The sequence below is a fragment of the Eptatretus burgeri genome, chromosome 1 (assembly GCF_056783735.1).
Source record: "Eptatretus burgeri isolate ZD-2024b chromosome 1, Ebu_testis_v1, whole genome shotgun sequence".
Lineage (NCBI taxonomy): Eukaryota > Metazoa > Chordata > Myxini > Myxiniformes > Myxinidae > Eptatretus > Eptatretus burgeri.
The window spans coordinates 30,252,454-30,269,042 of NC_140961.1; the positions used below are offsets into that span (position 1 = coordinate 30,252,454).

Here is a 16,589-nt window from a genome sequence, read left to right on the forward strand (position 1 = left end):
AAACAATGAACCAGCCACCCTAAGTCCATGACTTCTTGCAAAGTCAAGGAACTTAGTGCTATTCTGGTTCATAGTTCCTGACCCATGGGGACCAACACACACCTCATAACCATCCCTATCAGTTCCAGTCGATGCATTGAAATCCCCCAAGACAAGAAGTGTATCTCATCTGGGGCACTGATCAACCACAGACTCGAGCGTGGCATAGAATGCGTCCTTCACGGTGAGATCACTCGCCTCAGTCGGAGCATAAACAGAGACCAGGGAAATGACACCTAAGGAGTGACGAATCCTTAATCTCATAATACGCTCGTTGACCGGTGTTACCTCAATTATCATTGGGGTCAGCTTATTGGACACAGCTACAGCAACTCCTTGGGTATGGTAACCATCAGAGTGACCAGACCAATAGTAGGTGTAACCACCCACCATTATCTCGCCGCAATCCGGTCTCCGAACCTCAGAGAGAGCTGCAATCCCAATGTCCAAACGCTTGAGCTCAGATGATAACAGAGACAGGTGATCATCCTCTCTTCGGGATAGGACATTCCAGGCACCCACCCGAAGGGACCGCCTCAGGTTAACCCAAGGAGACCGCCGTCTGGTGGACGACACCTCAGCACCACTCCGACACACTCTCCCGCAATCTGAACCAGGGATGTTACCCCGTGGTTTCCCTCCTATCATCAAAGATTGCGGGTCCCGAAGGCTTTGCCCCATTCCCGTCATCCGGTGAGCTGCCCTGCGAAGGGAAGCTGCACAGGAGGTACTCCCACAGAGTGGGTTTTCAGATTTTTTTGCGTTTTGCGGAATGAAGGGTTTTACGGTGGCCGGAGTGCAAATCCTGCCACCAACCTCCTAATAAGAAGTAACCCAACTGCAGGAGGACGTCTGCAGACACAGTTGGGCACTAGATATGGATGGCCGTTGGCTCACAAGGAGCTCCTCCGCTCTTTGCGAGGGGGTCCAACAACTCCATCAAGCTGCGAACGAAAGCCTCAATATGACCTCCCTTACATCCATCACATCAGAAAACAAGACACGAGACATGACAAATCTATCGGAACAAATCATGTGAATTCTTGCCCCATCTATATAAAAGGAGACAAATTTCTCCGTCCGTAATGCTTTAGTCTTACGAGTTTCTGCTGTCATGCAATAATACAAAAAAGTGCTGTTGTAAAGGCAATAAATCATTTACTTGGTTGGAAAGTTAATAATCGATTTAAGTGGTACAAAATTTCATTCCTTTCATTACATTTACTTGCCTCTTTTAAAAGCTTGTGTTTCCAGGATTGAGGAAGAAGAAACAGGACCTTGAGCTTTAATATAGCACTTCCAACAGACATGTATTATTCTACAACAGCAGGAACCCTTTACAAGGCCATGGGAGGAGCATACAAAAGGAAATATAGTCATAAATTTTCATTTAATCCAACATGGTTGCCAGCCTATGTGACATTAATTATAATTCATGAACACCTTGGTATCCCCAAGGCTTGGGAAACATGTGGGTGAAGTTTCCTCTCCATCTGTCCAGCCATTCTGGAGGTGAATTTTAAAGGTTTTTAGGGTTATTCCAATATGGCTGCCAAACCATGTGACCTATGACAACTCATGTGGAGAACTTTTTGTTCCTCATGGATAGGCAATCAGACATGTAAAATTTCGCCTCAATCTGTTCAGCCATTTTGGAGATTTTTGAAGGTTTTTGTGTTAAAAACAATATGGCTGCCGAACCACATGACCGATGATGTCATCAATTCCTCCTCCCCCCCCCCCCCGCCCTCAATGCAATTTAGCACTAGATGACCCTCAGAAATGTTCATAATGATCGGATAAAGCATTTGATGTATGCAATTATGGTGTCATAAAATAAGCCACCAATGACATCATCAACAAGAAAAAGAGCAATCACATTGTTGTGTGTGGTGCTTATGTAGGTTTGTTTGGTGTATTTTGTGCGGCATCTGCGTACTGGTGTGTTCTGTAATTAATGACATAATTAGAACTGGCACTTTATAACTGCTGGCAGTGATGACCAGGAACCAAGACATCCCGCTTTGATGCAACCCCACGTTGATCGGACATCTGACCGTAACCCATGACGGTTTTATTATTATTCATTATTGAATTGAATTTAAAATGGGATTAAAATAAGTTCAATTCAAATCAAATGGAAGACCAAATAGGGACAGTCCTTCACTGGAGTAATCCAGAAGGAACCCGAATAAGCAAAAAAGCAACCATGAAGTCATCAGGAAGAACCTGGATAGGATTCTCATTTCAGCTGCTACTCTTCTACCCTCAAACCCATCCAGGCACAGCCAAATTAACCTTATTAAAAAAAAAGAAAAGGAAAAAAAAAGGAACCCATATCAAAAAATTAAATAATTATGGCTGCCAGACCATGTGACCGATCAATTTGAAATTTAAAACATGTATTCATGTAAAACATGTAAATGTGAAGTTTCACGTCGATTGATGAAGCGGTTCCAGAGAAAACATTATTTAATACTATTCTTCAATCCAATATGGTTGTCAAACCATGTGATCTATCAATTATTCCTGAAAAAAACTTGTATACCCATGGCTTGCGGAACATTTGTGTGAAGTTTCTTCTCGATCTGTCCAGCCGTTCTGGAGAAGAATATTTTTTAAATAGGTTTTTGGGTACATTCAATATGGCTGCCAAACCATGTGATCTATGACATCACATGTGTGAACCTTTTGTTCCTCATGGACAGGCGGTCACACATGTAAAATTTCACCTCAATCTGTTCAGCCACTTCGGAGAAGAAGTTTTTTTAAGGTTTAAATTTTTTTTTTTAACAATATGATTGCCGAATCATGTGACCAATGACATCATGAATTTTTTTTTCTGTGGACCATTTTATCCCAAGATGACCTTCAATTTTTTTCAAACTGATCGGATGTAGCGTTCTACATATGCAATGAAGACGTCAAAATAATTATCATTAAAAAATTATACATGAGTAGTCGCACCAATGGTGAAAATTTTGTCTCAATCCGACAAGCGGTTGCAGAGAAAAACATGAAAGTTCTGTGCGGACAAACAAACAAACAGTCCCAAATGCAATACCCACTCCTTTGGCGAGGGGAAAAACCACATTTGTTTCCCAATTGAAGTACTTCACATGAGCCAAGCTTCAAGTTTTTCCATGAAGCGGTTTCAGAGATACAGAGGTCCAAATTTTGTCCTTTTTTCCAACATGGCTGCCACACTGTGTGACGTACGACATCATAATCATCATTGATAAAACATTATACACGAGTCGTCACACCTATCGTGAAAATTTTGTGTCAATCGGATAAGCGGTTGCAGAGAAAACAGAGAAAATTAGCACGGATGTACATACGTCCGGACGGACGGACAGATAACCCGAAAACATAATGTCACAGGTGACTCCGTCAGCTCTGGCATAAACATATATAATTATCAATGAACAGGAAACAAACATTATAAGTATATGTGGAAAAATTACAAGTCAAGACCAGAAATCAAACTCAGGCCCTCTGGAAAACCATTCCAGTGCTCTACTATCTGAGCTATGTGGCAAACCCACTGGCTGAGCACACAATTCTTCGACATTTCGTTCCATCGTTTTGTAGAGAAAACAGAGAATGTTAACACGGACGGACGGACGGACAACACGAAAACAGGATGCCTCCAGCGACTTCATCAGCAGAGGCATAAAATATATAAAAATTCCAACCTTGGGGTCCCAAACCCAATAAAAGACCCAACCCTGAGATCCCAAAGCAACACAACAAAGGTACAACCACACACGTTATTTTACAAACCTTTCCAGATCTTCGTCTACAATCCAGTTGCTCGTGAGGTCATTTTCTTCAATATTTAATTCTGCAAGCACCACTTCCATGCTGACTGTGAAACATCATTTCCTGCTGAAACGGTTCGTTCCGATAAGGAAATACAAATGCTGACCCTGTGGGGAAGGGGGGAGGGGTGTGTGGCAGGGAAAAGGGAAATGGCCACATTCAGAACACTCACCAACAGGCACAAAGTGCAATTTTATGAGGATGGGGTGGAGAAAAATAAAAACTCCACCTGCCTCCTTGGTGCAGCCCATTCACAAGGCTGTCGTGATAAAGTAAACGATCCAGGGGATAAAATGTCCCAGAGGGACCAGCCAGTCATCTCAACAATCAGTCAAATGATGCACTTCAATCAGACTCCAATTCTGGAGGGGGGGGGCATTTGGGTGCTCGAAATGACCAAATGTTTGGTTGGTATCTCTGAATGGACTTACCCTTGGGGGAAAGAAAACACCTTCCTCGTAGTCTTCAGGTTCCGCAGTTGTGGGCACGAGTTGTCGAGGTTGATGGATCCGTGTTAATAAATGTCAGTGTGATGAAAAGTGATGTTATAAATGATTCACATCGTCAAGATGACTCAGGTAAATGTTTGGATGATGGGAAAACCCAAATTCTGATCGAAGGTCAATGCCACGGTCAAACATTGGTTTGTTTCATTCAATCGGATTATTTGGATGAGAAAAGAATTAAAATAAACGTTGAATTTTGAGGAAAAGTTTTTTTTTTCAATTAAGTACTTCTTTCAATTGCGTTTTTCGATGCAATGTAATTTTTTTTTTTACACCCCGTCAACCCCCCCAACCTAGAATAATGGATCCGCACAAACGTGGCCCGCACTGGATTATTAGTGGGAACTTGTTGAGGCGCTGGCCTATTCCTTCGGAGGCCTTCTGGAACGCGGAAACATTATGGGGCCTAGCTCATGAACTCCAATCTGCTGACTCACCATTTACCTCAGGAACAACTGAAGAAAATTCCTCCTCGGTTCTCATTGTCGTAAATTTGTGCATTCCTCACGGTGTTTATGTTGGCGAGCATCCCCGATACGGTTTGTTTTCCAACTTACAAAGTATGCTTCAACTCGTACAAAGGTCTTGTGACGCCCATTGGTACTCGTGGTCCCAGATCGGTCACACCCTCATCCTCAGCTGAATCCCTCACAGAAGGATCGCGCTTTTCCTTTCTCAATCAAAGCTTTCTCGCCGCGTGTATCACCTGTTTTATTACCTTTGTGGAAATTCGGGAAACGTTTTTTTTTTTTGTGCTTTTCTCCTTTAAATTGGGAAAATCTACACAGGGAAAAAAAAAATTGTTGATACATGCGCATCCACTTTGTACTGACTCTTCCACTTCCTCTTTTTCCTCATATTCTTCTTCTTCCTCTTTTCTTCCTTGGCTTCTTCTTCCTCTTCTTATTCTTCTTCTTCCGCTTCATCCTCTTCTTCTTCTTCGTATTACGTATGCTAAACATGATGAAAACAGATTTTTCAAAAAATGCCATTTTTATTAATTAGTGTTCTCCGTATTGTCGTTAATAAAGGTTTATTGAAAATTTGATGACAAAAGCTCAAATGTGAAAGTTGAAAGTACCTCGAAATACAAACGGACAAGATAAATAAATAAAGACGGAATCGTTTTTTAAAAGCCACACGTCTCTCTGTGTGGCGGGTGGGCGTGGGCCGAGCTGTGAAGGCAAAAATATGGGGGGGGGAGGGGGGTATTGCCACGAGCATCCACCCCCATCATAAATATTGCGGGGATGTGTCCCACGCTCCCACCCCTCCCCTTCCCCACCGGGATCGCCCCTCACTCATTCCACATTGTTTGTGAGTTCTGGTATTTATTTTGGTGCCATCGTTGGATCAGGCTTTGGTTATTTATCTCCTCTGTGCACAAGTTTGCGAACCCCATCATCGCTATCTGTGGCTGTGGATCGGCAGATTTGTGGCGTTATTTGTTGTTTGTCCCGTCTACCCTTATCCCCATATTTAATTGTTAATAAACTGTGTGTGTGAGAGTGAGGGTGAGTATGGCAGTGTGAGTGTGAGGGTGAGTGTGTCAGTGGCTATCGACCGTCAGTGGCTGTGAGTGTCGGTGTGAGTGTGTCAGTGGCTATCAACCGTCAGTGGCTGTCGACTGTCAGTGTGAGTGTGTCAGTGGCTATCAACTGTCAGTGGCTGTCGACTGTCAGTGTGAGTGTGTCAGTGGCTATCAACTGTCAGTGGCTGTGAGTGTGTCAGTGTAAGTGTCAGTGTCAGAGTGAGTGTCAGTGTGAGTGTCAGTGTGAGGGTGAGTATGGCAGTGTGAGTGTGAGTGTGTCAGTGTGAGTGTCAGTGTGAGTGTCAGTGTGAGGGTGAGTATGGCAGTGTGAGGGTGAGTGTGTCAGTGTGAGTGTCAGTGTTAGAGTGAGTGTCAGTGTGAGTGTCAGTGTGAGGGTGAGTATGGCAGTGTGAGGGTGAGTGTGTCAGTGTGAGTGTGAGTGTGTCAGTGTGAGTGTGTCAGTGTCAGAGTGAGTGTCAGTGTGAGTGTCAGTGTGAGGGTGAGTATGGCAGTGTGAGGGTGAGTGTGTCAGTGTGAGTGTCAGTGTTAGAGTGAGTGTCAGTGAGTATGGCAGTGTGAGGGTGAGTGTGTCAGTGTGAGTGTGAGTGTGTCAGTGGCTGTTGACTGTCAGTGGCTGTGAGGGTGAGTGTGTCAGTGTGAGGGTGAGTGTGTCAGTGTGAGTGTGAGTGTGTCAGTGGCTGTCGACTGTCAGTGGCTGTGAGGGTGAGTGTGTCAGTGTGAGGGTGAGTGTGTCAGTGTGAGTGTGAGTGTGTCAGTGGCTGTGAGTGTCAGTGGCTGTCGACTGTCAGTGTGAGTGTGAGTGTGTCAGTGGCTGTCGACTGTCAGTGGCTGTGAGTGTGAGTGTGTCAGTGGCTGTCGACTGTCAGTGTGAGTGTGAGTGTGAGTGTGTCAGTGGCTGTCGACTGTCAGTGGCTGTGAGTGTCAGTGTGTCAGTGGCTGTCGACTGTCAGTGTGAGTGTGAGTGACTGTGAGTGACTGTGAGTGTGAGTGTGTCAGTGGCTGTCGACTGTCAGTGTCAGTGTCAGTGTGAGTGTCAGTGTGTCAGTGGCTGTCGACCGTCAGTGGCTGTGAGTGTCAGTGGCTGTCGACTGTCAGTGTGAGTGTGAGTGTGTCAGTGGCTGTCGACTGTCAGTGGCTGTGAGTGTGAGTGTGTCAGTGGCTGTCGACTGTCAGTGTGAGTGTGAGTGTGAGTGTGTCAGTGGCTGTCGACTGTCAGTGTGAGTGTGAGTGTGAGTGTGTCAGTGGCTGTCGACTGTCAGTGGCTGTGAGTGTCAGTGTGTCAGTGGCTGTCGACTGTCAGTGGCTGTGAGTGTCAGTGTGTCAGTGGCTGTCGACTGTCAGTGTGAGTGTGAGTGACTGTGAGTGTGTGTCAGTGTGAGTGTGAGTGTCAGTGGCTGTGAGTGTGTGTCAGTGTGTCAGTGTGTCAGTGGCTGTCGGCTGTCTGTGTCAGTGTGTCAGTGGCTGTCGACTGTCAGTGTGAGTGTCAGAGTGAGTGTCAGTGAGTGTGTGTGTGTGTGTGTGTGTGTGTGTGTGTGTGTGTGTGTGTGTGTGTGTGTGTGTGTGTGTGTGTGTGTGTGTGTGTGTGTGTGTGTGTGTGTGTGTGTGTGTGTGTGTGTGTCAGTGTGAGCGTGTCTCCTCCAGAACTCCAAAAACCATGAATCCGAGCGGCCTCCAACTTTGCATGCATTCCAAAGGAGTGCAAGAATGAAAACTGGACGTTTTCGGTTCATTTAAACACCCCTTTTGAAGATAATTAACAGATTATTTAATTACCCTTTATCAAGGCTTCATCCTTTGGTCAGCCTCTTGCTCAACCAGCTCTCCCTCGCAGTGATCTTGATTCTCCAATTTTGACAATTTTCCACGATGAACCGTCACGGACTAATAAAGTGTATCATTAAAATATTAGATTTGGGTTTTGACTTTTGAGGATCGGATCAAGTGGACGAAATAACTGTCGAAAATCGAAGTGGAACCTGAAAATGTTTAAAAACAAAAACCGGTGAAGGTTTGGTTTTTGCGGGTGTTCCATTACCAATCAGCTTGCTATCGCTTGCCAACCCAGCCGTTCCTCATCAACCCGTTTCGTTGCAGTGCTTGCTCAAGTGCTTAAGCCGCTTGGCGGCCGCTCTACAAGCTGCTTGATTGTTCGATACACGACAAAAGTACCCGCACTGTAACTCTGCGCTGTCCCCCCCCCCCCCCGTTGAACACAATTCAAAAATACATCGATTGACGTCCAGAGTCGTGCGGTAGACAGCGGTGTGATTAACTTCTTCTTACACAGCTGTTGTCGTTTTTGATAATACAAGCTCAAATGAGCTAAGATCCTCATCCTCTTAATGATGACGTCATAAAAACGAATATGACGTCATTGTGATGTATCAGGTTTGCGATAAATTATCTGTGCTAATGTCAGGTTTGATTCCCGCAAACAAAATTCAAAAAGCTTGCCTAGTTTCGGAGATAATGGTATAGGCGATTTCCATTAGCGGCGATATTATGACGTCAACTTTTTTTCTAGGAAGAATTTCCAAAATCGGAGATGATTACTGTCTGCGCGGGGTATTTCTACATATATATGCCAAGTTTCAGGAAGTTTCGATGAAAACTGTGGGCTGTGAAACAAAAAAGTCCACAAGAAGAAGATGAAGAACAACGTGAGTAAGACTTAGAGATCCTCCACGAGGATCTAAAAATTAGATTGGCATTCAAGACAATGTTAGGTGATAATAATATAGATGAAGTACATATATAAACGTATGTTCCTTTATCTTCGTTAAATCTAATCAATGTTTAAGATGTAACCTTCACCTCAGAGCGGTCATACTGAGCAAGGCATAGACACATTCGGAGATGCCTCCCCTGATGGAGTACTTTAGAGGTTATTAGGGGAGAGTTGTTTCCCAAACTCAAGCTCATTGTAGATGCTGCAGGGAATGCATTGGCAGACGAAGGAACAGCTGGTGGGAACTCATTATTTTGTTCATCATTCATTCCTTTCACCTCGTCTTCACTCTGTTAGATTCGAGTTAATGTGTTCATGAACAACTGTGGAACTTACTGTGAATCCACGTTCCATCCTTCCCTTTCCTCCAACCATCCATCCTTCCTTCATCCATCCACCCCTTCCCCCCATCTCTTTGTTTGTCCTTGCTCCCCTCCTTCCCCCTCTCTCTCTCACCCCTCTTCCAACTTTCATGAGGTGATAAACAATGGGTGGTTGTGGTACATTCTCAAAGGCAGTTGTGTTGTGGTTTGGAGGTGATTTTGTTTTCCTGTGGAGTTTTTTTTTTGTATTTTGAGCCCGGAGTGTCAGTGAGTGTGCGGGTTGGGTAGATGGGCACTTTTTTGGCGGTCGGGATGACTGCTGGGCTCGATTCTGCAGTTTGAATTTTGGCATTCTGCTCGGGGTTGAGAAAATTGGGGCTTATCGCATCTTAGCTGTAAAACGTGCTGAAATTAAATAAAGGCACAAACACTGGTGTATCTGGGCATTTATAAATATTGCAGCTCAGGTGTGATGGGCTCTCGGGTCTCTTGGCTTGAGTCATGTTTCGGGGTTTGGACCGCGGGGTTGGGCTTGGCTATTCAGAGGGTGTTTGTCTGGTTTGCGCATTGTTTGGCACTCTGGGCGGTGTGTGACCCCTCACGGAGAGTTTCAGTTCCAGTGCAGGTAAACGGGGTGGCAGTTGCAGTTCGACTCACCTACCTCAAGGGAAGCCCATGTTCTAATCTCTTTTAAAATGGTATGTGCTGCATGAAAGTGATGGTGGTTTTACTATCTGGCTTGAACGTGCTGTTTTAACGAACCCCATTTTATTCAATCCTGTACTAATGCTGGCAAACAGCTCCACCCCCGCTTCCCCTCAGGTTCCCATTCCAAATGCAAGTCAAACCCACCCCCCCTTTCTTTCAAGTCCCACTACCAAACGCAAGTCCAGAACACCCCCTTCCCCTCTCCACTTCTCCTTCTTGCTTCCGCAACCTCCTCACACCCCCACCCTTCCCCGCTCCTCCCCCTCCTCGCACCCCCACCCTTCCTCGCTCTCCCTCCCCCACCAACAGCACTCCTTACACATGCACACAATCACCCATCAATGCTCAAACTACCTAAAAGTCCTGCCAACATCCCTATACCCCTCCAGCTCCATAACGTCCAAGTAACTATCTAATTCCAATTTAAACTTATCAACTATTTCTGCTGCCACTACCTTTCCAGGGAGGCCATTCCATGCATTAACTACTCTTTGAGTAAAAGTCCCCTGCCTCGCTACCATCTTAACTGTCCTCTTCTTTATCCTCAGGCTATGGCCACTGGTCCTGTCACTGTCTACTCTTTTGAATAATTAATCTGCACTTATTTTATCTACACCTTTCATTATCTTAAATATCTCCATCATATCTCCTCGTAAACACCTTTCCAGTGAATAAAGCCCTGTCTCCTTCAACTGCTGCTCATAGCTAACTAAGTCTAGCTTAGCCTGGAATCAATCAAGCAGCCCTGTGCTGAACCCTCTTTGGCATCTGTCCTTCCTGAAATGTGGTGACCAAAACTGCACACAATATTCTAGATTTGGCCTCACGAAATTCCTGTACAATGTTAGCACCACCTCTTTTGATCTATAAACGATCCTCCTCCGAATACAACCTAAAACCCTGTTTGCTTTACCTATAGCTGCCTGGCACTGTGCTTGCCTGCTCATCTCCCAGATATATTACCACCCCCAGATCCTTCTCCTGTGTGACACGCTCCAAAATTACCCCTTGCATCATGTAATCTCTATTTTCATTGTTCTTTCCCATTCCCAACACCTTACACTTGCTCAGGTTAAATTCCATCTGCCAATCTTTTGCCCAATCTATACAAGAATCAATACTTTCCTGAATCTGATCACCAACCCCTCTTCTATCCACCTTACCTCCAAGCTTTGTGTCATCTGTAAATTTGGAAAGCTTACTCTTCACCACATTACCCAAATCGTTGATGTAAATAATGAATATAAATGGTCCGAGTACTTCTCCCTGAGGTACCCCGCGACTTACATCCTCCCACTCACAGCCACTCTTTGGTTCTTATCACGAAGCCAGTTTGCAATCCAATTCGCTGCCTGACCAGCCACTCCACAAGCCCTCACTTTGGCAAACAACCTCCGCTGTGGTACCTTATCAAATGCCTTCTTAAAGTCTAGATATACTATGTCCACTGCCTTTCCATCATCCACCCAATCAGACACTGCTTCATAGAACTCTAAAAGATTTGTTAAACATGAACTATCTTTGGTACACCCATGCTGACTACCTTTAATTAGTTTGTATTTGTTTAAATGGTTCCTCATCTGATCCTTAATTAATGTCTCCAACACCTTCCCCACAACTGAAGTCAAACTAACAGGTCTCTTGTTTGCCCATTCTTCTCTGGATCCTTTCTCCAATAACAGTGTTACATATGCTACTCTCCAATCCTTCAATACCTGTCCTGACTCCAGTGAGCTCTTGAAAATATCCGTTAACATCTCGCTTACCTGCTCAGCCACCTTCATCAATACTCTCGGATGCATATTATCTGGACCCGGAGCCTTAACTTCTCTTCGATGACTTCGCTGTTCCTTTACTTCCTCCACTCCAACCTATATTTTCTATAAAAGCCCTTCCTCACCTCCTTGATAGATACTCTCATCTATTGGCAATTCTCCTGACTGTTCTTGTGTCAAATGTTGAAGCAAAATACCTGTTTCATAAGCCTGCCATCTCACTTTCATCACTAACCACTCTCCCGGTGCTATTCCTCAATGGACCCACACTGGTCCTAACCTGTTCTTTTCCCCTGATATACTTGAAGAAAGCCTTGCTATTATGTTTAATATTTTTTGCCTTGTTCTTCTCATACTCTCTTTTGGCTTGTCAAGTTATTTTCTTCACTTGCCTCTGTTTACATCGATAGTGATATAAATCTAACTCCAGTCCTGTTATTTTAAACCTAATAAATGTCTTCTACTTCTCCTTAATAGCGTTCCTTATCTCACTGCTCAACCACCCTGGCCTCTTTCTGATTCTAGTTTTACACCTCATTGGAATGTAGTTACTCTGCACTCCACACATTTGCTCCTTGTAGATTTCCCATTTCTCTGATGCTGATTGTCCTGTTGTTAGAGTCTCCCAATCTCCATCACCAAACTCTCTCCTCGTATCTTCAAGGTTTGCCTTCCTGAAATCTAATAGCCTTACTCTACTATCCTGAACTCTAACCCTTAACAGAATCTTTGCACCTAAATGCTCCCCAACCTCCACCTCCTCCACCATATTGGGATCGTTACTTAAAAGGTCGAACACTGCACTCCCCCTTGTGGGCTTATCTACAAACTGGGATAAAATGAAATCCTGGACTAAAACTAGGAAATCCTCATCTGCTCTGCCCTTTCCCTGTTCCTGGACCCAATCTATCCCTGGCAAGTTGTAATCCCCCATTATCAATACTCTTCCCTTACCACATGCCCTTTTAAATTCTTCATGTACTCCTCCGTCTTCCTCTTCCTTCACACCCGGAGCCTTATAAAATCACCCGAACAGTATCTTACTGTTTTTACAATCTCTAATCTCTTCCCACACAGAATCCTCAACATTTATTCCTTCCTTCCTTCATGTCACCCCTTTCTCTTGATGCAATGCTGTCCTTTACCCAGATTGCTACTCCTCCTCCTATTCTCTCCTTCCTATCACACCGATACACCTTGTAGCCTTCTAATCCTGTCCTCCAGCTCCTCCTTAAACCATGTCTCACTCACTGCAACTATATCGTACTCCTCGCTATCCACTTTGGCTTCAAGCTCTTCCATCTTATTATTTAAACTTCTGGCATTGGTATAGAATGTTTAACTTTTCCTTTCCTGAAATTCTTTTTTCTTGCTGTAATATCCAAATAATAACCGGTCCCCCGGAACCGGAAGTACTCTCGGATGAGGAGGTAATAAAGCTAGTGTTGAAACCAGCATGGCGTCCGGCTGACTCGTTGTTACAACTGGCGACGAGGATAACGGTTATTAGTGAACGCAGTGAGCTTCATACTTAACGTGTGCCCATGAGAGAATAGGAAACAACAATTCAACAACAACAACAACAACGACAACACAATACCTCTGGAATTTGGAATCCATGTCGTTGGCTATGACCCTTTTGCTTCCGGTTTTTTTTTAAACGCTGTGCGGTGTAATATGGAATAGGCAAAGCCGAGAAGCGAACGTAGAATTCTTCTTCAATATATCAAATTAAAGTCTTTTTGCTATGAAAAAAATAAATATTACCGAAACATTACCTTCAGAACAACAACTACACCACCGAGAACAGGATATCATCTGAAAAAAAAAATCCTCAACATTACCTTCACAACGACAACTACACCGCCTAGAACAGGATCTCATCTAAATAAAATTAATACTAGAAGCGAACGTAGTATTCTTCTTACATTCGCTTCTGACTTTACCACTGATCTCTATACCTGGATTGGTCACGACAGCTCGTGCGCACTGATCTCTATACCTGGATTGGTCACGTCCACAGCGATTGTATACGGAGGAGTGAAGTCACCGGAAGTTCACTTTCCGCCATCTTGTCTCCCCCAAAACATCACTGCAGCGAATACGAAAACAGCAGACTGGCAGTAAGAAATCTCCAAATGCAAGCAATAAACTTTGCATGTAACCCCCCCCCCCCGCATGTGTCACACACTCAACGTTTCCACCAGTTTTCGTCCGAATCTGTCCACAACTTTTTGAGATCTCATACGATGTGGTTTTTTGGTACTATCTCTCAATGATGAAGAACCACAAAGAAAATTGCAGTATCTGGATCCGGATCTTCACCAAAATGGAATCATTTCGTCCTTGTCACACACCCGACTTGTCTGCAAAGGTTCTGTGGAATCCATCCATAACCTTTTGAGCTATTGTGTTATATATATATATATATATATATATATATATATATATATATATATATATATATATATATATATATATATATATATATATATATATATATAGTTTTTGGTCCTATTTCTCAATGGTGAAGAGTCATTTAAAAATTAAATAATTCTCGAATGGGGATCTGGATTCGGATCTTCACGAAAATTTAATCGCTTCGTCCTTGTTAAACATCCAACCTGTCCACCAAGTTCTGTCGGAATCCATCCATAACCTTTTGAGATACTGTGCTATCTCGTTTTAGCACCATCTCTCAATGATGAAGAATCACTTAAAAAATTATCAGATCCGGATTCAGATCTTCACCATAATTGAATCAATTCTTCCTTGTCACACACCCAACATGTCCACCAAGTTTAATCCGAATCCGTCCTCATTTTTTTGAGATATCATGCAATATTGTTTTTAGCCCCATCTCTCAATGGTGAAGAATCAGTTAAAAATGAAATAATAATCGTATCCACATCTGGATACGGATCTTCACCAAAATTGAATCAATTCTTCTGAGTGGCACTTCCAATCTGTTCACCAAGTTTCGTCTGAATCCATCCATAATCTTTTGAGATATTGTGTTATATATATATATATATATATATATATATATATATATATATATATATATATATATATATATATATATATATATATATATATATATATATATATATATATATACATCGTTTTTGACCCGATCTCAATGGTGAAGAATCACTTTTAAAAATTCTCTGCTTCGGATCCGGATCTTTAACCAAAATTTAGCATTGCTGTCCTTGGCCAGTCACCTACACACACACACACACACACACACACACACACACACACACACACACACACACACACACACACACACACACACACACACACACACACACACACACACACACACACACACACACACACACACACACACACACACACACACACACACACACACTTAAAAACGATAGCGAGAAAACTGTGGCCAAATATCGTGTGACAGACAAGACAGAAGGGGTTGAAAAACAACCTCCTTCACCTTCGGTGGTGGAGGTAATGAAATGTGGATGTAATAAGGGTTGCCAAAAGAACTGTAAATGTATCAGGTGTACCAATCTCTACACAGGTGGTGGTGGATGTACAAGGGACTAAATTTTCAATCATGCCATTCTTACAATGTTAAAACATTGCTGTTTGTCGTGTTGATTTCACTATTGCTTCGCTGTGACAGTCACGTCACATTGTCATTGTGTCAATGTGTCATAGACGCTTATATGTTTAAAAGCAATAGCTAGGGTACATACTAAATATTTGAAAATGGAAATAAAAATAAGACCACACATCCTGAAGCTCACCTGGATCAGCAGCAAGTCACTCAAACCCCCCTTAGACACTGATGGGTTTTTTTTTCTTTTTTTTTAATGCCATGAACAAACTTTGGTAAATCATGGGTGATGAAGGTTGTGGTCAAGTTTCATTGAAATAATTGTGTGTGGGTGTAGTTTTGGAGAAGAGAGCAAATACCTTTTTTTGGGTGGGGGGGGATTAACCCCCTCCCAACCGTGTTGACCCCTTTATAATGTTTTTTTGTGGCCACCAGAATTTTTATCTTTATATTAGCATTTCTTTTTTAAGCCTATGAAAAAATGTGATTTTCTTTTCACCGATATTTCACAGAATTTAAATGACTATATCATCATGCAGTTGCAATTCGGGATGCCTGGGATGCCAGGCCCTATCTCTCTCAGTAGTGAAAATGAGATGCCGAAGCATCATAACAGTGAAAACTAGAGGGGGAGCACTCGGTAGAGTGCAAAACCTCCGCCGCCAATACTGCTAGGTCACTCAAGTGAACCTGATATCCTATTCATTCAATTTGACATCAACAGTGCTCACAGAGTGAGAGTTTGCAACTTTCCCTTTTACATACTCAATTCATTCGTCATAACTAGAGATTCCTTGAGACAAAAATTGATTTTACGTGGGTATATCCACCTGAAGTTCCAAAATCAGCCGCAATTATAATTTTGGCATGTTTTTTTGTTGGAAATCACTGAAAACATGCAAAAAGAAAAAAAATCGAAATTTTGTTGAAAAAAATTTTCAATTTTTTTTTTCTCTAACAATTTTTTATTGGGGGTGGGGGGGGGGGTTGGAAATCACTTAAAACATGCAAAAATGCAAAAAAAAAAAAGAAATCGAAATTTTGTTGAAAAAAAAGTTGCTAAAAATTTTTTTCTCTAATTTTTTTTTTTGGGGGGGGGGGGTTGGAAATCACTTAAAACATGTAGAAATGCAAAAAAAAAAATTCAAATATTTTTTCAAATTGGCCGCCATAGCGGCCATATTGGACTTTGGACCAAGTCCAAAATCTAATGGCATGATCCTTGGACCATACCTAACCCCCGCACCAAGTTTCGTCGAAATCCGTCGAGGAGTTTTACCGTAATACTGTTCACAAACAAACAAACAAACAAACAGAAAGGGGTGAAAACAGTAACCTCCATCCATCTTCGATGGCGGAGGTTAATAAAATCGAAAATAGCATATAGTTGGGAAGTTACAACCATTTAACGAATATCATGAAACTCAGGTTGCCTTGGCACGCCACCAATAGGTGGCACTGCTGGCCACCAGGGGGAGCTGGTGTAGTGGCTCTATCTTAAAATTGTCAGTTTGGGGAGTACGATATGTGTACAAGTTTGATTTTTT

General features: G+C 42.9%; 1 protein-coding gene and 1 long non-coding RNA gene across 7 annotated transcripts in view; one reads left to right on the forward strand and one right to left on the reverse strand.

The window, feature by feature from the left end:
* LOC147034156 (CMP-N-acetylneuraminate-beta-galactosamide-alpha-2,3-sialyltransferase 2-like) overlaps nt 1-5,095 on the reverse strand; it is a 93,001-nt gene extending 87,906 nt beyond the window's left edge. For 4 of the 6 annotated variants that reach the window (XM_085877451.1, XM_085877443.1, XM_085877436.1 and 1 more), the window contains exons 1-2: nt 4,928-5,095; nt 3,826-3,971 (exon numbers count right to left, since the gene is read on the reverse strand). The gene's annotated coding sequence lies outside the window, so the exon portion shown is untranslated. Of the gene's footprint in view, nt 1-3,825; nt 3,972-4,097; nt 4,242-4,295; nt 4,648-4,927 lie in introns of those variants that run through there. The other 2 variants (XM_085877417.1, XM_085877422.1) reach the window with 2 other exon arrangements.
* On the forward strand, nt 4,347-13,828 carry LOC147034157 (uncharacterized). Its single transcript, XR_015057305.1, has 3 exons — nt 4,347-4,442; nt 4,668-5,687; nt 8,447-13,828. It is a non-coding gene; the product is annotated as an uncharacterized LOC147034157 (long non-coding RNA).
* The last annotated feature ends 2,761 nt before the right edge of the window (nt 13,829-16,589 follow it).